The sequence below is a fragment of the Cryptomeria japonica genome, chromosome 3, assembly GCF_030272615.1.
Source record: "Cryptomeria japonica chromosome 3, Sugi_1.0, whole genome shotgun sequence".
In the NCBI taxonomy this organism is placed as follows: domain Eukaryota; kingdom Viridiplantae; phylum Streptophyta; class Pinopsida; order Cupressales; family Cupressaceae; genus Cryptomeria; species Cryptomeria japonica.
Window position 1 is genome coordinate 861,916,973 of NC_081407.1, and position 23,234 is coordinate 861,940,206.

A 23,234-nucleotide genomic window follows, 5' to 3' on the forward strand; every position below is an offset into this window, starting at 1 on the left:
AAAGGAATGGTGAATGCCCATATCAAGAATACCAAAAAGACATATGCAAAAGTTTATAGGGAATCCGAATAAATTAAAAGGAGTCTATCAACATATCATTCAATGTAATCTATTATGTTGTAAGATGCTACCCTGTTACCAGATTAAATTTTTGCAATTCCCTTTCACTTTCCAATAGATTTACTACTCAGGAAATATGTCAAACAGTTTGCACATTCTCTGAATTCTCATCATGTTCAGCACTTTCATCATTTACATTTTAACAAAGAGTCACATGCAGGTATTTGCAGTGACTTCTGATTTTTACAAATGAACATTCAACTGCTTGAAAGATATGATTTAGGCAATTGAACTTACTTACATTTTATATTCTGTTTAGATACAAATTTGAGTATCATAGCAGAGATAACTCTGATATTCAACCCATACTTTATTGCCCAAAAATACAACATACAAATTCTGACCTGAATATCAACATCAGTTTGAGATGAACAGCAGAAATTACATATACAGGTCTGAAACTTACAGCAGCCAAGGGATCCACGGTCCTGATTGAATATAGTGAAAAACTTCAGCTAATACTTTCCAGTGCTACACACATCCACTGAACTCGGAGTTACACATGTAGCAAGCTTATAAACAACATCAAGGAATAGTAATATTGCTGCAGGGGATTGTTTATTCCAAACATCAAGGACTAGTAATATTGCTGCAGGGGACTGTTTGAGATCTTTGCCCTAAGTTTGACACCTACAACTTTGAGAACCTAGCTATAGGGATTTGGGAACCTACAACTTTGGGCAGTAACACATTCCTTTTGCAAGAGTAGAGTTGATAACTTCTTAAAGACAAGTACTTGCATATCCATTCAAAGCTACCATATCATGATGCAAGGATTTAACAAGTGACTCACAGGGTGATGGTATGCCATGTACATTCAAAGCTGCCATATCATGATTGTCCACTAGTTTATGAAAAGATAACAGTTGATCAATAAGATCCTTCAACCACAACAAGTATTTAAAGACAAGTCCTCCTCCCTACAACTTATCAAAAAATGAGATTATTTTGATATAATGTAACTTTAAAAGCATTAAAGTTTCTTTACTACTTTTTTCAAAGTCCTTTAGTCTTCAACTAGTATTGTTTCTTTCTTCAACACTATTTGGTCAAGATCTCAATACTCACAAATAGTGACTAGTTTACTATAACTTTCTTGGTCAATTTTTGAGACTCAAGCAAAAGAAAATCTTGTATGCTTGCCATTGTGAAAGACTATAGATAACTTTGTTTTTTCCCTTAATTTCACAAACTCAACATGCTTGAAAAAAAACTTAAAGAGTGGTAATGGTTTTTTCACAAACATAAAGTTGCTCTAAAAAAAACACCTTGTAAGAAAATAGTTCTACGGTTTTGAGTGCACTATAAAAAAAATTAAAAGGTGATATTGTACATCATTAAAAATCAACATGATAACTCTAATTGTTGGGGAGGGTCGAGGTGAAAAAATCATTGTTACATGAACTTATGAAAACAAGGGGTAAGGGGATGGGGGATGCATTTCAGAGATGGCATCATACACCTAGATTTGGCAATGGCAAGGAAACAATGGCTAGCAGCACAAATTTATAGTATATAATTTTTTTTATAATTTACAAAGGTTTACATTCATACCCTGACATATACATAAGCTGAAAGAAAACCAAACATACAAAGATAAAGACTCCAAATGGAGAGAGCCCTCATCTAAAAGTGAAAACAAAAATGGACTTAACACCAAGCACTAAAATTAACTAGCCATCCAAAAAAGGGGGTTGAACAATAAACAACAAGCCTACAAAATATAACACACTAAAACACCAACCAGCCAACATCGAGGAACAAACACAAACAATTGATATCCTAGCTAGAGAATCATGGCAATGGGGTACCTCACCATTTACCAACACCATTATAACACCCAAGAGAAGCATTGATCCTACAAACCGAAGCAATCCATACATTCTTTCCCTTACTACGACACTGATTCACCAATTGAAGGAAGTTGACTCCATGGACGACATCATGCTTCTAGGTTGTGCAGAGGAGAATGCCATCACCAAGTTGTAGGAAAGTGTAGACAGTCATGACTCCAAAAGTTCCATTCTAGTGTTGTAACAAGCAAATTCTCAACAACTATCTACTTATCTAGCTAGAAGTTCTTCACATCCACAAGTTAGTGGTTCACCACCATTAGCTCCACGTTGAAAACCCTAAATTCACCACAAGACAACTTTTGCCAAGGCAATCCCTGCCATGTCACAATGGACCATGTCATGATGGCAATGGAGTGGCCACTAGGGGAGATTCATTCAAAAGGAACTTGCTCAACCAATCCCTAATTGTAACATCTACCGCTTTGGCTTCAAGATAAGACATAAATATTTGCCTATTCGGAAGCCTTGCTTTGCAACTTCCCTAAGTGATTGATGCCATCATCACCCAACACACCCTTCACTAGCTCTATCAAACCTAGGTAGGTACAATCAAAGGTAGATTTTAGGCACCTATCTGGAATAGTCAAATGAAAGAGAGGATCACGAGGAGCCATTTTCCTACCATGAGCCAACAAGAGTAGACCACAATGCAATGGAAACCATATACCCCCATAATAACGAAAAACAAACTCATAGCATCTAAGTCAAAATAAAGCTAGGCATGAAGATATAATCATTCCCATGAGCCACCAACTAAACTCCTTGATAAATCTGCCTATAACCACCCTTCAATAACTACAGAAAATCATTAGGTGAAATAAACACAACTCCATTCCAAAGAGTAGCAAGATTCTCATTTACATACAAAATAAACTCAGAAGGCATCAAGATGTATGAACAAAAATGTCCTATCAACCAATCAACTCACATTTATAGTAGCTTGTCAAAAAGAATAATATTGTCCGATTCTCCCCATGCAATTGAATTGTCACAACAATAAACAAGTCATGGGGGTTGTCATGCGGTCAAGATCAACCAATTCCCCTCCTAATGTAAGGAATTTTTTTTATAAATCTTGACTAATCAAGAGAGATTCTACCAATAGAACCTTAGCTTGCCAACTTGATGCAAGAGCACCAATCTAGTTCTTACCGGTTGAGGTAGTTAGCAGTGGAATCACTTGAGATCGTGGCATTTCTTCTTGTTTGAGAGTTTAGCGTTGTGGTTTTGGGTTTAATCCATCATGTTCGTTGTCTCTGTCGTGTTCGAGTTTCATGGCATTTGGATTTGTTTCCAGTGAGTTATTGATTCCGATATTGGCCCGATTGATATATTCTTGCTGGTTAGTCTAGCAGTGTGTTGAGCGAAGTTGGATCGGGTTGCGGTTGATCTCCGTGACTTGCGGATCGTTGATTTATGTTTCTTATGTCTTTTCCGATGTTCCCGGAGGACCGCGCATTGTTTTATGCTTTTTGGAGATGTTCTTAGTGATTTGAGCCGACATGTTACCATTAGCACGTTTCATGAACCGGTTGGTCTTTGGGCCGACATGATTAAGTTGTTATTATTTGCGAATCATTTGAGAGGACAGAAGTCAAAAGATAGGAGACGGAGTTTAGAATTCGAGCGAAGATGTAGAACTGGCGAGATTCTAGTTCGGTGGACTGAAGCCGGAAGGGTTGAGGTCCGGATTAGGGCTGAACCGACAGATTGTTTCCGGAGGCTGATTTGATATGTGGATGATCTGCGGATCTTATAATTGTGTTGTAAGCATTGTTTGTATCCTGGATTGCGATCCAGCATGTGGCATATGTAATTCTCCAAACTGTAATAAGAATTGTTCATATTGTTTACCAGTTATGTATTATGTGTTGTTACTGGTTGTTCTTTCTGCTATTTCTGGCATTGTGTTACCAATTACCGGAATATTTCGCATGGTGTTTGCGTTAGGCTGCAAGGATGGGCTGTCCTTCATTGGATCTCCCTACCTTGACTGCATCACAACGATTACAAGACCCCTGATTTAATCCCTCAATGACAATTGTTGATTTGCCTTCCATCTGTTCAAATCTTCTACAACTGTCATCCATTTTGCTTCATTATTTGTTTTGGCCCTAAAAAGAAAGAACCACATGTTACAAAGTTAAAAAGTTCCTCTTTGACAGTAACCCCAAAGTTCACTTTGCCTAGATTGCCCCTTGAAGTTTCATCAAAGTTGAGCTTTAGGACATCAAGTAGAGGGGGGTCAATCTAGATATCCTTTGAATATTCTATTTGTCTCTTAACTTGTTAACGGGACGCTATAATATATATATAGGTTATACACACACACAACAAGATATAATAAGATGAACATAACTGAAACAACCCACTAGTTTAGCTTTTAACAAACCACCTTTTAATACTTTATTTAATTTATCTAATATAAGGAAACCATTCTAATTTCCCAAAGGAAAAGGGTCAGCGGGAGAGTTTTCCAGCAGTCATTGGGTGTTTGTACTGAAAAAATATCCCACATATAACCTAGAGCTTCATGCTATTTACAAGTATGTAGGCATTGGAGCCACTTCATACAGGGAAAAGAGACCATCTTCCACACAGATCACAAACAGATACAGTTCTTGCGGTTGAAAAACAAGTTGGCAGCAAGAGCAACATAAAATGGTCTTCATATCTTCAACAATTTCAAATGAACATCTAGCATAAAAGGGAAGTTTCAATTCAATGGCAGATTTATGAGCAAACCCCACGTCCAACCTCTTCTTTCTATGGTTGATGCATCTAAATATGAAACCAACATCTTAGCAAGAACCATACAAATTTGTTTCAAACTTTGTACATCTGTATCATGAGTTGCATGGTGGTAAGACAATTTCATACAACTACTTGCAGACTGAACTCTTGTATCACCAAGGTCACTTTTGTGTATCAAATAACGGAAAGTGTTGGAAGTGATATAGGAGGCTCGCTTCAGAAAAGTCACAAGTCATTTTGGAATTGAAAAGACTTGTGGTTTTCAAAAAGTATTTCTCTTGGCCAAATCTAAGGACAAATCTTGTAAAATAAATCAGGCCTCATTCCTATTGTCCAAGACAACTAACAAAAAGGAATGTATACTCCTTTGCCAGTAGGAGAAATCCTTGCAAATTAATTTTCATTGATTTCCAATGGATTGTAATAAATTAATAATAATGTTTATGTAGCAGTTGATATGTCCTCAAAGATGACAATTGTGTGCCATCAAGAAAAACTATCTCAGCTCTAGCAACAAGTCAATAATACTTTCAAAATAAATGGCTTTATTTTTGGATTACTACCTACCATTATCTTAATAAAACATAATATTCTTGGGTAATTCAAGGGTATCTAGGTCCACAAACAATCTTGCATCACCCAAAAACAATAGTGGTTTATGTTTAAGTAAATTATTTAGCTTTCTTCAGTTGTGATTGTTTTGTTGGGAAGGTTTTTGTTAAACATGCATTCTCAAAGGGCTGATACAGGGTGCTGCAGGAATGCAGTAAACTGCTATAAATGCGAAATGGGTTGGTCATCTACAAGTTGCTAGATGCGTTATTTAGATTGCTGCAAGCGTTAAATAGTCTACTACAGCTATTGTGCAAGCTGCTGCAGGTGTGATATATTGTGCTACAAGGTAGTGTCCAAGCTCCTGCAGGTGTTATAGTGTGCTACGGGCATATAGGAGGCTACTGCAGATATGTTGGATGTTGATATAGGTGTCATTTAGACTGCTGCAGGCAACTTGATAGAATGGCTACAGGTGTCTATTATCATTGCTTTCAACAATACAGACGATGCCTAAATGGATATGCATCAACTTCTTGTGAATTGTAGGTGTTCATTCTTCCACCTGGTAACCAATTTTCTTCTTAAAGGAGTCATGTCTTTTGTCTTTCCTGTCATTGGAGGCACCGGTACCGGTATGATGAAAGCACTCTACCCTTGTGTGAATGGCATACAATCTTCCGTACCGGTGGGATGGAAACCTATTGGATTTTATCTATTGGTGGTCCAACCAACACAAAACACCCATAAGATCTGGCTATCAGATGTGTTAGGGAATACTTGTCTCACAACTATCCGGTAGCCTAGTAGCCCTACCGGTAGCCTAGTAGCCCTACCGGTAGCCTAGTAGCCCTACCGGTTGAGTTCTCCAAAAACAACTTAACAAAATTTCAACGGACAAGACAAACTAAAAGTAGATTCAGATACCCTTTATCTAGTTACACAAGTCCCCAAAGGCTTAGACTCTAACCACAAGTTGAAAGGTTTGTACCCTTACTGTCCTTCCAGACCTAATTAAGCCAATTAGGCCTAATTTACAAAGCAAGTACCCCTTGTATTAGTCCCCCGACTAAACCAACACTTTTGCAAGGTGGGGTAGGTGTCAAACCACCAAATCCAAGGTTTCAAGGCTTGATCCCATCTTCTTTATCTTCTGCAAGTGATTTCCACTTCTACAGTTCAGGCAGTCACATAGAAATTCCCGCCTAGGGTCAATTCAATCTCTTCGTGCTTGGAGCCTCCCTGCAAACCAACACCAAAATCTTATGATACAATGGCCCTTCTAACATTTTCCCACAGGTTGTTTGGTCCTCTGGTGAAAATGTCAGATTAAGGGCATCTTTATAGTGAAACCCTAGGTGCTGACAGGGTTTGTGACCAGTCTGGTTGGATTTGGATGGATCCCTTCAACCCGGATGTTACAAAACCTCAAACTTGATTCAAATGAAAGCTAAGAAACTTCCCTAACTCATCCAATTGGTTTCAGACATCCACCAATTCGTACTGATCATAAATGAACAGCAAAAACACAAAATTTCAGAAAACTCCAAGTATATTTGTATTGTTCCAAACTCCAAAACATCATCAAATTTCATCAACTTCAACAACTACGCCAACAACAACTTGGAATCGATCCAAGTGGGCATAATATAGCCTCCCTACCGGTTTCCAACCACTTTTCAAACTTTGGAACTGTTGGAGGATTAGTTATCCCTTTTTAAAACATTTTGCAATAACAACTGTTACCTTGTCATTCGTCCCTCATAACAAGAGTGAGTCGCCTTGCAAAAATTTTAGTTGAGTCTTTGTCTTGTTAAAAATTCGTTGGTTCAATCCCTTATCCACTTGTAAATCATTTTTTTTTAGATCCTTAACATTAAGGTTCAATGGTCTGTTGAACCTCTTGAACCCCTTGAACCATCTTGAACAGAGTTCGTAGTGTTCATTTAGGTACCGTAGGTTCTAAGTTGTGTCTAAGACATTTTCGGGCTAACATTCACTTAAGTGTTGTGCAAGTGATATGTCATATACTGTTCAAACAATTCAGGGAAGTTCAAACAGTTCATTCAGTTCAATCGGGTTCACTCAGTTCAATCGGGTTCAAAAGTTCAGTCGGGTTCAAAATGGTTCAAAGTAGTTCAGCAGGTTCCAAAAGTTCAAGCAGTTCAGGAATGTTCAACATGTTCAATGAAGTTCAAAGGTTCAATGCACAACCAAAATGGAGAGACAAAGCAATCAGTGGACAAATTTGGTCAACCAACAAAAGTTTGGAAGAGGAATTTGATTCACCATTTACTTAGGCAGCAATTAATTATTTTTCCTAGAGGATTGTGAAAGAATTAGCACGAAGAATGTTTATAAATTTCAATGCAGCATGTAAATACAAATTTTCTGAGATAGCAAAATCAGTCTCTGTGCAAGGGGTATATCTCTCACTTCAATCATTGGATCAAGCTAGATTTCGGATATGTTTTATGAAACCTATTTTTACAAGTTCTCACCAAAGGAATTATGGAAATTCAATCTGATCTGCAAGATACACTTAACAGAATACAAGTGTAGAACAAAGAACATGTTCTGATTTTTGTGACAGAAAAACCGTCATGTTGCGGGGGGCATATCTTTTGATTCCACCGTTGGATTTTTCTCATTTTTTGATATGTTGTGCACAGACAAGTTGTGCACGTTTTCATCGGAGCGATTAACTTAACTATGTCTCCTTCAAAAGATATGGTGGACTGAGCGCAGGTCTGTCCAAAGTGACCAACAGCAACCAAGTTTACTGTTTTCAAATATTAACTAAGCACGACTTATATTTGTAACGGTGGAGCCCATAGTTAATTCATAAATATTATGTATTTTGAGTTATAATGTTTTCAGATTAAAACATTATGATTAAATATTAGATTGAAGCCAAGAAAGTGTGGAAGGAATGAAGACAGTTATTTATATCCAGCTGTCAACATATGATATGCCAGGATTCAGTTTTTGGTAACTAAAAGTGTCTCACCGAGGGGAAAAGAGGGATAGTAGCCAAAGGAAAGGAGGGGATATTGTCTGCAGGAGGGAATGGTCTTTGAGCCATGTTTTTGGCATTTGTAAAAAGAAGAGAACTTATGTTAAATCTTTGAGTTTAAGTATGTTTTCTGGGATTGGAGATGATCTTTGAGTTGTCCCAATCATTTCAGATGCTGTCCTGTTCATTTGAAATGCGTATGTGTTTGTCAAAATCTTTGAATTTTAATTACTCATATACTCGAAATGAAATGTCAATCTTTCTTTTGTTTCCTTGAAGTTGGAAGATTAGACAAATGGCCTTTGTGCCTTTCATTTAGTTTTCTTTAAAACCATTAAATCTGTAATCACATTCATCTCATGTTAATGGATGAATGTTAGTTTACCTTCTTTGTCTTCGGGTTAAAGGCATAGCAAGTTATTTGATTCTTTGCAAATCATTCGAAGGTAGCTGCACCTTGGAAAATAAGCAGAGAGCACTTGTATATAATTGTGGCAAGTGACTCAACTATTGTGTTGCAAGTTTGTCTTTCAGCCTTGGGTGTTTAAGAGTCATTTTGTGCAGGTGTTTTAAGAAGACAAATCTGTTCACTAACAACAACAAAAGTTGTCAACTTGCACTTTTCAAATTTGGCGACTCCAAGGTGTATTCGACCTATTCCAAGGATTGGTCTAATGTTTCTAGGACCAATATTTATTTGCCTGACTCATGCCTAGACTCCTAATGAACCACATGGTCATTTATCCATGGTGGCTTATAAAATGCAACCATGACAATGCCTTACATCAATTGGGTCTTATTGACTCACAAAACTATCAATCTATTACAGATGATCATTTTCACCTCATGGGTGATATTAGGCTCTTTTAGACTTCATTTGTGTCTTCATTTGTGTCTTTGGGTGCTCCTACACCAGAGCCCCTTGCCTCAACTGCATCATTGAGTCATTTCTAGAAAACATATTGGTAATTGATGAACAAAAAGCTAAGTATTCGCATTCCACCCTCAAAGTGATGGGCAAATGGGGGTGGCATTTAAAATGATCATGCATCCTCTCAAAATGTACAATTCCAAGAGGCAATGCAGCAGGGATGAAAGTTTTCCATTCATTTAGCAAAGCATAACAAAGCTTTCCACAAGTCTACTAACCACAACTCTTTTAAACTTTGTTGGCTTTTCAACCATAGACAACCATTCATCTAGCCATGCCATCCTTATATGTACAAATTAGTTCCTTCGGCTCAAAGAGAAGGTGACAAAGCTAACAAGTTCATGACCACGCTAAAAAAAAAACATAGGTGCAAACCATTCTACAAAATTTCAATGCTAAATACAAACAAATCCATGGTCAACATCCGGCACTCCACACCTTCAAGGTTAGTGACAAAGTATGACTTCATTTTCAACAGGAAGAACTTATGTGACCTTACCCAAAAGGGGACATTACACCTTGGATGCTAATGAGGCGAATTCTCAACAAGAAAAAAAAAATTGAATATTGTCATATTTTGAGTGAATATTATTGTTTTAAAGAATATCCCAAAAGGGGACATTACACCTTGGATGCTAATGAAGTGAATTCTCAACTTGAAACAAAATTTTACTAATATCTCAATCATTGACTAATTTTCTACTTCCTTCTTTTGTAAGGCATGAATTTCAGTTTAATTTGTCAACGGCAATGTCATTTCAAAGGAATCCACATAAAAAAAATTGCCCAAATTACTTTGTAGAGAGGTACATTGTAATGTCCCCTTCTCAGCTAGAATCAACAGATCAGGATCAGTCTATTAACGAAGTCCTCATAGACTGATAAGGATGGGCAGAGGACACTAGACTACTAATTTTCTCCTATTTCAGAGGGAACTTTAGAATAAACATGGGTGGAATTAGTCGACAGTATTGTTATCTCCAAGTTGTCAGTCTAAAACTGCATTAAACCCTAGAATATCTTCTTCAAAGGCATACATGAGTCTACAGAGAGAGTGAGTTGCTGCCATGCCATGTATCCATGAGGAGAGAGAAAAAAAGCAAATTAATAGAGATCTTAAAGTTGATGCATATTACTTTATAATCTCTCCTTAGGTCACTTAAAACATATTTATAATATTAAGTTTCACCTTTTCTATGTACCTATTCCTAATGAGAGAGCGAATGGGGAAGAGAGAGATAAAAGGTTAGTATAAGTGGACAAAACATATAACATAAAGTGTATGTCCTAAGTGAGAGAATTGTTATGAGGATAAAGTAACAATTATTTAATTCATTAAAATTTGATTGAGGTGTTAGGGTTTCAACCCTAATTAGAGCAACTTGAGGAAAGGTTTTTAAGAGTCATTGGAGACTCATTTCTATTCATCTTTTTGTTGATAATTATTTTTGTCTCCTTGTGGAGCTAATCAACCTTAAAAGTTTTGAAGACCTTAGAGATGGAAACCTCCATTGTTCTTACACACTTGCAGCTGTGAGAGACTAGCCAAGAATGTACAAGGAGATTCTACTTCAGGGATCTTAGTTGGGCTACAAAGAAATCAATTCTAGAAGACTTTTGCTGGTTGAAATCTGAAGGAGCTGCTTGCTTGAGAGGCTGACCCATACTTCAGCTTGTTTGGAGTGTAGGAGAGTACTTTCCTTACATCTTCAGCATTGAGTTATCAAGTCACATCATGACCAACAGATTTGAGTAATATTTATATCAGTTTGGAATCAGCAGTGAATAGTTTTTGTTGCTGTTACAGAAAATCTGAGTGAGGTGCTTGCTACCAACAGCCCCCTTTCCCAACAAACTAATAATCCAAGGAGTTCCAATCTGCACAAGATGTGTTAGAGCTGCAGAGAAGAGGGTTTGTAGTATGCAACAGCAAAAGACTCAAAGTTTTTGAAGGTGCTTGGACGAATTTTTGAGTGACCTCCATGCTTGCTTAGTTGACCCCTACCTGGACATTTTGAAGGGTTTTATGTAATGACCCTAAGTCACGAAATTACAATAATATAGTTTAGCATTGTATTCTATAAGAGAGGAGACTATAGATCACTGACTATAGACTAGTTTCCCTACTTTTGAATTGTAATACAGGCTTTCGGTAATATATAGACTAAAACCCTTTGCTGGGATCATGTTTCCAAGTCTTATCCCATCCCTATAGTGGACGGTAGAATTACTGCCCTTAGGATGGCGACAACCCACAGGCTCCCATGGTTGGTCTAGCCCCTAGAAGGTTGCCCTGTCCCCTAGCAAACTCCCAGTCTATTATAGGCAACAGTATATTATGGAGATATCATCCCACCGAGGTACTTAGCAGCATATTTACCTGATACTAAGTAATTCAACATACATTGCTAAATTTCATTTCGCAATGTCTCTGGGTATAGCCATCATATCCAGAGACATTCACTGTTTAATATTTTATTATTGTTGCACAAAACTGTGAATGCATAGTGAATGGAAAACATCTTTCAGTGTAAATAAAATGCATACTGAAATATTTCTAATTTATATATTCCGCTAACTAAGGGAGGATAGGAAATTCAGTGAGTCGTAAGTGTGCATCACAAAACATGAAATACTTTGCCGGAAGGTTAGTTCAGGATCCCTGTGGTGCGTACCTGTATTTTCTTCTGTCTGCCGAACTCCCTTCCTCCTATGACGCCCCTCATACTGCCTCCTCTTTCCGTTTTTGTATGTTGATTCTGGGGTGCGAGCCGTGGCTGTTCGCTCAGATGTCTGCCGCTTCAGAAAACGTTTGCAAAAAAAACGATTTATAACTTATTCCTAAGTTTATTTGTTTTATGTTTTTATGCCCTCGATTATGATGTTTATCGTATATAATATTTATTCTATATTTGAAAGGTGTTATAATATTTCATTAGTCACTGGTAAAATTAGCATTGGGGCAACTTAACCCGGATAAAGCACCCGGCCCCGATGGTTTTCCAGCTTGCTTTTTCCAAAAATGCTGGCACATCATTGGTAAGGAGGTGGTGGATGCTTTGGAAGCTGTAAGAAACTCTGGAAGTATTTTAAGGGAGATCAACAATACTTTCATAACTTTGATTCCTAAGAAGGAGGAATCAAGAAACTTTGATGAATTCCGACCTATTTCCTTATGCAACACAATCTACAAGCTTTTTACAAAAAATTTAGCGAACAGATTGAAGGGCATTCTCCCTTGCATAATTTCAGAGGAACAGACAGGATTCGTTCCAGGCAGATCCATCTTTGATGGTATTATTGTGGCTCAAGAAGTCATGCACTCGTTACAACTAAATCGTTCAGCGGCTATGATGATCAAATTAGACATCAAAAAGGCATATGATAAAGTCGATTGGAGATTTTTGTGTAAATGTTTAGAATCCTTTGGGTTTTCTAAACAATGGATCAATTTAATTTTCGAATGCATCTCATCTCCCAGGGTATCATTACTTATTAATGGTTCCCCTGCAGGCTTCTTCCAGATATCTAGAGGGATTAGACAAGGGGATCCTTTATCCCCTTTCTTATTCATCATAATGGCAGAGGGCCTTGGGAGAATCATTTCATGTGCTCGCATGAATCAGATTATTAAAGGTATTAAAATCACTGATGGAATGGAGGCCATTACTCACCAGCAGTTTGCTGATGACACAATGCTTGTGGGATGTGCGAATAGGACGGAAGCCATGGCTTTCAAAAGGATTCTTGACATTTATGCTTTAGCCTCGAGTCAGGAAGTAAACAAGAATAAATCGGAAATCTTCTTCTTCAATACTTCGCAGAACTTAGAAACAGATATATGTAATATTTTTGGGTTTGATCGAGGGAAACTGCCTTGTAAATATTTAGGGATACCGATGGATAAGGGAAACAATTTAATTTCATTATGGAAAGGTATCCTTGACAAGATGGATCTCAGGTTGAATTCTTGGAAGAATAAATGCCTTTCTTCGGCTGGGAGGATTACTTTACTTAAAGTTGTTTTGGCGGCTATTCCGATATATCAAATGTCCTGCCAGCAACTACCTAAAGGAGCTCGGCTCGAAATGATAAAAAAGATGAGGAAGTTCTTTTGGAATATGGATTCAGACAAAAAGAAATTCGCATTAATTTCTTGGGACAAAATTAGCCAACCTATCAGTTTAGGGGGAGTTGGCATCAAAGATTTGGGGGTACAAAACATGGCTCTGGGGGCGAAATTAGTCTGGAAAATGTACTCGGATCCAAATCTTAAATGGGTAAGGATCCTCAAAGCTAAATATCTTACTAATTCCAACCCTGATAGCATTTTGAGGACGGAAATATTACCCAAAGGATCCAAAGTTTGGAATTTTATGATAGAATGTAGAAAGGTGATCAGGGATTATCTTACTTGGGATATTGCGGAAGGATCTGAGGCTCTGTTCTGGGAAGACTCTTGGGGGGGCTATCCAACCTTAGACAAAATTGGTATAAGCCTAGAAGGTATAGAACATTGCAAATCTATCAGGGGTAGGTTTGTTAAGGATTATATCAAGCTTATCTCCAATGATCCCGCTTTGGGTTGGGAGTGGAAACCCCTTGATGAGATGAACTTGTCAAATTCTGACAAGGAGATCCTCTGGAATAATTTGAGGCATAGGCAATTATCATTACATACTGGGAAAGACAGGATAATATGGGCGGGTAGCTCTTCAGGCATTTACAAAGCCAAAGAAGGATACTCACTTTTAAAACTCAGTCGAGCTGCAACCAATCCTAATATACCGATTAGCCTATGCTGGAATAACATTGGTCTTCCCAAAGCTGGTATCTTCTCATGGGCAGCTTTCCAAAAAAGAATTCTTACCTCAGACTGGTTCTCAAAATTAGGTTTCCTGGGTCCATCGAGATGTCCTCTATGCGAATCTGAGGAAGAAAATGCGGATCATCTGCTTCTCAATTGCAGTTTCAGTCAGAGATGTTGGGATTGGCTTTGCTCAAGCCTTGGATGGCTGACGCCGAGACCTAGGGACATTTCAGAATGGCTGCTTAGCTGGCAACCTCCTCACACAAAGGATATATATCACTTAGTGTGGTTAATTTCCCCGACAATCCTCATATGGGAAATATGGAAGGAGAGAAACAGGCGGATCTTCAAAGAATCAAAATTGAGGGTAGAATCCCTTCTAAATAAGATCGAAGCAACAATTGTGGAAAAAATTAATAATAAACTTAGACATACACAGGAAAAGTCTATTAACTTATCCAGATGGGATGAGGTTCTTCGATCTAAATGGTTGGGTTTGATAATTCCCCCGTTTATTGGGAAAGGTGGGAAACAGGCTGAGATGGATAGGAAGCTAACAAAATGGGCTCCTCCCCGAAAGGGCTGGGCTAAGCTAAACTTTGATGGCGCGTCCCGTGGGAACCCTGGTGTAGCGGGTATTGGGTGTGCTATCCATCAAGACAACGGAGATCTAATAGCTAGCATAAATAAGCCCATAGGTGTGGCTTCAAATAACATGGCTGAGTTTTTAGCGTTGCGGGAAGGTCTGATTATAGCTAAATCACTCAAGATTAAATATCTGGAAATTGAAGGTGATTCGTCATTAACTATAAATGCAGTCAGGACTAGGGAAGTGTCTAACTGGAGATTGAAAACGGAATTAAAAAGAATTCTGGATTTGATCAAATACTTTGAGGAAACTTCGGTAAAACATATCTATCGGGAAGGTAATTCTATAGCTGACAAGTTAGCAAATCTAGGGGCAGATGGTAATTCGTCTGTCTTTAGGAAGGATACTCCCTCGGATTAAAACTTTGGCGTTGGCCATGTCAACACTCACTTCACTCCTCTCCAAGTCCTCTCCTTGGCCCTCGTGTATATATTCTAGGATATGCGGTCATGGTTTCCTTATTTCAGCATTTTGGTAGTCTAAGTTTCAGATAAATATATATTGATATATATACAGTTATATATATATATGCTCACATATATATATATGTATATATTTGTAGATTACCCCATATGGATATGTTATATGGTATACTCATATAAATACAAATATATACATATATATATATTCATATATATAGATATATGTATATATATACAATCTTATAAATAGACATATATATATATACTCATATATATATATATATATATATATATATATATATATATATATATATATATATATATATATATATATATATATATATATATGTGTATGTGGGTGGGTGTAAATAGATACTCATACACTTACACACACACATATATACATATATATAAATACAGATATTATATATATATGAGTTTGTGTATACATGTACAAAAACTAACTCATAGATATCCTTATTCAAACCTTCATATATGCTTGTATCATTCTCCCCTCACCTGACCCTGTTTGTGGGTAAAAGGGGTGTTTCGGGAGTGTTGCAAGGAGTTGGGTTGTTGTCGGTTATTTCATGTTCTGGCACATGCTGGTCTCCCCTCCAATGCATGTTATCTGTGTTTAGAATGCCCTAGGCAGCGTGGGTATAGTCTTCAATGGAAGATATGATGTCTTCTTATGACAAATTAGGGTCTGCCATGCTATGTGTATTCAAGCTAAGGTTTCTGGATTTTGTTTTCTGATATTCTTGATTCATTGCATCGATTGTTATTAGCCCTGTGTTATATAGGGGACTGTTAGAACTGGTTTCTGTTGCATATATAGTGGTAAAGCGGTGGTTTTGGACTTTCTTGGTTTTAGTTTGCAGTGGTGTTGCGTATATATGAATATATATACAATCTTACAAATATATATATATATATATATATATGTGTGTGTGTGTGTGTGTATGTGTGTGGGTGTAAATTGATATTCATACAATTACACACACACATATATACATATATATAAATACAGATACTATATATATATGAGTATGTGTATATATGTTCAAAAATTAACTCATAGATATCCTTATTCAAACCTCCACATATGCTTGTATCATCCTCTCCTCACCTGACCCTGTTTGTGGGTAATAGGGGTGTTTCAGGAGTGTTGCAAGGAGATTGGTTGATGCCGGTTATTCATGTTTTGGCACATGCAGGTCTCCACTCCAATGCATGCTATCTGTGTTTAGAATGCCCTGGGCAGCATAGGTATAGTCTTCAATATGGCAGATGTGATGTCTTCTTATGACATTTAGAGTCTGCCAGGCTATGTGTATTTATGCTAAGGTTTCTGGCTTTGTTTTCTGATATTCTTGATTCAGTGCATCGGATATTTGCCCTGTGTTATATAGGGGACAGATTGCACTGGTTTCTGTTGCAGTTATAGTGGTGCAAGCAGTGGTATTGGACTTTTCTATCGGGTGGGGTTCATTCGGGTTAATTACAATCTTCTGCGAAATAATGGAATGTTTTTTTCAGTGGTTTTGTGGAGGGAAGTTGAGATCAGCCCAGACTTAATCATTGTTTCAGATCTGTAGTAGGTCCTATTGAATTAGCCTCTGTACAGGTCCTTTGCTCTTTTGTTGTTTTACTCCTATATCCAGACATATATTTTACTGTGGGCATTTGTTTATAATCATGATCCTGGCAGACTCTAAGATAATCTCGCATATTGACATTTAAATGTGCATACATAGGCATATGAATTTATTTATGTTATGGAGTATCAGAAGTCTGTTGTGTTAAAAGTAATCAAGGAACTGTTAGAAATTGATCCTTTCCATTAGTGTAGGCAGAATTGTAGCCTGGATAATCTCTTAAATTGAATCCTAAAAGATTAAAATGGTTTCAAGCTAAGGGATATCCAGGCTACAATCCTCTTACATAAAATAGAAAAGATGTTATTATTCATTGAATGATTTTTACAAATTATCATGTTTACTAGGCTACTAACAGTTTGGCAAAGTAAGTTGCAATAAGGTTTTGCAGATGTGGGATACAGGTCATAAAGTTAAAGCTCGGAGTATTAGTGGATTCTCCATTTTTGTGAAGATGGGTCCATCAAGAAATGTTGCAAGATTTTATGTACAAAAAGAAACTAAAATGTCTTAAGAAGACAGTCACCATCCTCAGAAGAGGATTTGTAAAAATTTTCAGTTGTTTTTGTTATCTGATCCCTTAAGGGATCTGGGCTAGACCGGAGGTTTTCTTATCTCCATTCTTTCCTACCGGTGCCCACACTGAATGGAGATGTAAAAAATTTATAAAAGAAATAAAATTTGGCTTCGGCCTTTTATTGATCAAAAAAAAAAATATTTCATTAGTCACTAATTAATGTTAGATGTATTATAACGATCGCTTTAGAATAAGATATTTTATTTATTTGATTAATTGATTATACTTATATTTAATTGATTTATATTAACATTAATACAAGTTTGACATTGATTATTAATAGATTATTAATTAATCGATTAATAGATTATTGATTATAATGTTAATATTTATTGATTAATACTAATATAGATTATTAATTGATTAATAGCTTATTGATTATAATAGCAATATTTATCGATTAATACTAAGATTATATTAATACTAGTTTTTTTTCATTAATTGAAATAGATTATTAATTGATTAATAGATTATTGATCATTTGATTATTATAATATAAATATTTATTAATTAATGCTAGTATTAATTTAACATTAATTAATACTAGTTTATCTTATTAATTGAAATAGATTATTTTCATTAATTGAAATAGATTATTAATTGATTAATAGATTATTGATCATTTGATTATTATAATATAAATATTTATTAATTAATGCTAGTATTATATTAACATTAATTAATACTAGTTTATCTTATTAATTGAAATAGATTATTAATTAATTGATGCCAATATTCACAATAATTACAAGTATATATGTATTAATATATTAGTTCATACATTAATTATGGGTTCGTGACATTTTAAGAGGTCAAATCTGCTATGCTCAAGTTGGAAAAGAATCGAGTGTCCAAGACGAAAGTTTTAAGAGGTTTCAGTGCTAGAGTTTTGGAGTTCCAAATAATTCATCATCAATTTTCTGAGTAACCAGCGTGCTTGGCTGGCCGTACCATTCAAGAGCACTTTTGAAATAGTACGAGGGGAAATACATATTTTATTTAGAGTGAACTAGTGAACTACTTGTGGCGAAACAAGGGAACATCAAAAGAGTGGGAAGTCATCAACGAAGGAGCTGCCAAATCATTTTCTAAGTGACTTGGTTAGCTGCTAGCTCAGTTCCAAGTTGGTCATCAGCAAGCTCTTGGACACCTTCACCCACAACACATTTTCTGAGTGACTTGATTGGCCGCTAACTCAGTTCCAAGTTGGTCATTAGCAAGCTCTTGGATACCTTCACCCACAACCCATAGTGATTCTTAAAAGTCGGGTATGCTTGACTGAATTCTTGTAAGGCTCAAACTACAAGCTGGCCATCCTTTTCAATGGTGCCAATATGTTGTAAATCTTTCAAGAATCAGAAAAATCAGTAGTTCAATGACTTGTTTACAATTTGATTTTAGTTGGTTATTTATTATTTTATTCTATATATGTTGCAAAACCATAACTAAGTGAGATTGTTCAAAACAAAAAAGCACACCTTTTGCAACTTTTGTCCAGTTCTGAAAGATCACATTCAAAAAGACATATAGTATTATTAATCTAATTAAAGAACGAGCAGGTTTTCTTCTAATGTTCAAGCTTTCAGTGTCCTGGAGGGGGTGGGACATTATGTTGATGTATGTAGCTAGGTTGGAGCCCTTCTAAGGCCGACCTAGCACACCTAGAGTGTATGTGGCTCTGTCGGCCTTAGAAAGCATAAATGATTTTTGTGTTAGCCAGGCCCTAAGTGGGTGGTATATGTAACTTGTAAATCTCTCATATGTAATTTGTATTTAATCATGACCTATCCCTCTTGGCGCCAAAATCGACAAGGCCGACCTAAGACAAATTAGGATGCATGATCACCTACATATACAAGTTGGAGTGTGAGCATCAATCATCCATTCAGCAAGATCAATCATCCACTCAGCAAATTCAGCAAACTAATAGTGTCAACGAATCACTCCTTAGCATCAGCGAATCACTCCTTAGTAACAGCGAATCACCCTTCAAGGTGAGCGAACCATATCCCAAGGTCAGCAAACTGTTGCAGAGACAGCAAATCATATCCCTAGGACAGTGAACTGGTTTCCAGTGGCAGCAAACCTTATTGTAGGGTCAGCGAACACATTATCTGGTCTGCAATTCACTTAGCAGTGACAATGAACAGTGAACACCATTCTTCCTTGCAGCAGCAATCACATTGTACATTGCAGATAAGTTCTATGTTTGCCCTAATTTGCAGACCTAATTCTACTGTGCTGATGTTAAATGCTCCATGTGCTGAAGCTAAATTGTAAAGATACCTACTGATTATTGAATAACAATATCTGAGAATTATAGCTGGGTTTTTCACCTCCAAGAGGGAGGTTTTCCCAGGGTATATTGGTGTTCTTTGTGCACATTGATTTGTTTTCTGCTATTGCTATCTAATTTGCTACAGTCTGATCCTAAAATTAACACATTACAGTGGTATACGAGCACAGATATTCCTACCATCCTGTGTTTTCAACAGACATTCAGAGTAAATAATGGGTTCATATGAGCAGTAAATGAGGGCAGAAATTCTCAGTATGTTTGAGGAATATGATACACTTCCTCAACCCGTTAAGAATGAATTATCTTTCATCAGTTTCATGAACGTACATCCAAGGCAATGTTACAAAACTAAATTTGCAAAGAATCAGTATCATATGATAGCTTTGAGTCTATTCGGTCAGGAAGGGGAAAGAAAAACTTCCATTGAGGTCCGTGAAAGTCTTCTTGAAGAGTTCGAGGAAAATGATGATTCAGCATATGCAGTGTCTACAAATGACAATGCTGATTTTGATGATGATCCATATGACACGCATGCTCCTATCATAGGTGATCTTGTCCTCCAAGAAGAAGAAGAAAAATCAGTGGTTAAGGTTGTGAAAGATGAAGAGGATAAGGCAGCAGCCTGGGAAACAACTTCAGATTTATTAGGTGATGTTCCTTATGTTGGGTTCAATGATGTTCCTAGTGAAGAAGATGTTGCTACAGGCAAAGATTACTCAAGTTTTTATGTGGGAAATGTGGAGATCAACACTAACAAGTATGATGAAGGAATGGATTGCATTCACAATGCCATCTTACCTTCCGAAGATTACATGATGTCTTTATGTAAATCACTTATCATTGACAAAGACAACATTCAATAAAACGAAGAACCAGAAAATTTCTTAAGTGGCAACTCAAATCACTTAAATGAGTTTGATCATGAACTCATGGCATTGCAAAGTATTGAAAATCAATGTATGGTTTCAGAAGACAAGATAACACAAGCACTTACAAGGATGGATAACACTCACAAAGCCATTGAAGACCTTATTGGTAAGATAAAAATTGAGGAAAGACAAAAGGGGCTGCAAAGTAGGATCTCTCGGTTACAATTGAAATTTATCAAAGAGGACGTGGAAGTAATAAAGATTGATTACCTTCACTTGCTCAAAGATAGAAATCAAGCTACCAATATGGTTGAAGAAAAAGACAAAGAAATTGATGATCTTTGTTTACAAGTAAGTTTGGCATGTGCTTTGTCATCCAAGATAAACACTCAATCATCTACAACAGCCACTTCTATGGAAGAAGGAAATAATGCTAGATTGTTAGAAATCACACAAATAGTCCAAGGGATGGAAGAACACTCTAGAGATGTGTTGATGTGTTTTTTATGCACATGTGAAAACAGAATAAAATACTGAAGTATCTTATCCTCTCTTGAACAAAGTTCCCGACTGCTGAAGATCTCGCTGAAGGATCAGTCGGAGTAACTCCAAGGTTCTGTTATGTAGGATCTCTACGTGTGGATAAGCTCTCTGTGGTATGATGTGATTTTGCTGGAATCACAAGGGGACTTACACTTGATGACTGAACATCTAATTCGCTTTGAATATTACTGGAACACAGGATTTCACTAGCCTAGATTTTTGAAAAAAGGAAAAAAGGATGAGGGGGAGGGAAGGATCTAATTCTGACACTAAGAATGTAGGAGCAATGAATGACCTTTGATGAAATTCTAACTAAGTCTTGTCTTGACATCCCAGGACCATCTCCACAAGGTTAAGGCGATCTTCGGAGGAAAGCTTTATGATGTTCAGATCATCGCTACAGGCATAGACACCATCAGGCTGATGCATATCAATGAAGAAGCGACAATTGAAGTTAAGCTTAAGCTTAATGATTCCAGTTGACTACACAAGGCAAGTCTGCAATCAACAAATTGCTAGTAGTATGGATATACAAATTTCACCATCAATCAAACACATTTCTTCCACTCATCTAATAACATGAAATCAAATCTGAGAAGTATAGAGATTATGCAAATTGTTGAATTGACCCATAGATTTCACCATTTCTTCAATGAAGTTTACAAGTCTTTTCAAACAACATCTTGGCAACAATCTTTGCCTTCTCTTTCTATTCTACTCTAGCTGTTATTCTATTTGCTATTAATCATTAGCTATTCTAACCTCTATGAACTAACTATTAACCTTCTAGCTATTAATGACTAACTATTAGCCTTTACAAAATGAAGAGCCAGGCTTATATAGTGCCCACAATACAATTCAATGGCTTAGATCAATTTGAGATCAATGGCCGAGATTTTACAATGAAAACCCTAATTAGGGTTTGTTACAACAAACTTAATTCTGACCAATGAAATAATTGCATTATTTGGACACATGTCTTCTCTGGAATATTCGACCAATGGAAAGCCGAGGTAGGTACATCCAAGTTTGTGTCTTTTTTGATGAGTAAGGTACATTGAACCTGGACATGTTGAGGTGGACCAATCCAAATGGAGGGATGATGACTGGGACGCCACCTTGTCTGACACTTGCAACTTGGTAGATATTCAATTTGATGATGTTGAGAAGATGACTTTAATTAACTTTTCTGACACCGTCTGCTTCTTCAACGAACCCTTGCTTTAACCTCCTTTGCCTTTGATGTGCAGGATGGGTGGTGTACCTTTCCTTCAAATGCTGGTCTGGAAGAGGTCGTCCCTGATGATGCTAGACCGGAGAGGGTCGTCCCTGATGATGCTAGACCGGAGAAGGCCGTCCTTGATGATGCTGGGCTGGAGAAGGTCGTCCTTGTTGATGGTCTTCTTTCCTCTGCAAAACAAACCCAAAAGATGATTAAGGACACATAATAAATTCATTTCGACATAGCATTTTATACCTTAAATCATCAACAAGAAGACATCAAAATGAAGTTTGCTCAAGATTATTTCTAGGGACAGGCTTCATAAGAATTTCGCCCTGGACCCTCTGGAAGGGTCGGGAGCGAAATTTGCATTCTTGGCTCATTTAGACCTCTTTTCAACATTACCTCACAACCAACTCTTCGCCTTGATCTTTATCATGAGCAATCTGAGTGAAATTGGGAATTTCGCTCTAGACCCTTTGGAAGGGTCAGGAGCGATTTTCTTGATTAGGCCTCAATTACCCCATTTTTTCACTCCAAAATCCTCCGGAAGGTGAGCATATGCTTGTTTTAGTCCAACAAAGTCTAGGGATCCATCCTTTTAGCTTCTCACATGGGCAAATTAGGTTGATAATGAGAATTTCGCTCTGGACCCTCTGGAAGGGTCAGGAGCGAAATTCCTTCTTTAGGCTTTATTTTACACCTCCTTTACTTCAATTCACCCTACAAGGCAAGAATATCTCACTCCAGCCTCAACCATGCCATAGGTATCAACATTTTAGCTTCACTCAAGGGAAAAATGGTTAATTTAGAGAATTTCGCCTTGGACCCTTTGGAAGGGTCGGGAGCGAATTTCTCTCTTTGGTTGTTTTCCTTCACTTCAACTCATCTTGCAAGGCTTAAACAACCTCTCTCCAGTCTTTTCATGCCTTAGGAATCAAAATCTTGTCTTG

At 37.0% G+C, this 23,234-nt stretch overlaps 1 protein-coding gene across 1 annotated transcript in view; it reads right to left on the reverse strand.

Moving 5' to 3' along the window:
- Nucleotides 1–23,234, reverse strand: part of LOC131066687 (S-adenosylmethionine carrier 1, chloroplastic/mitochondrial) — a 145,817-nt gene that overhangs the window by 113,989 nt on the left and 8,594 nt on the right. The window lies entirely within an intron of this gene.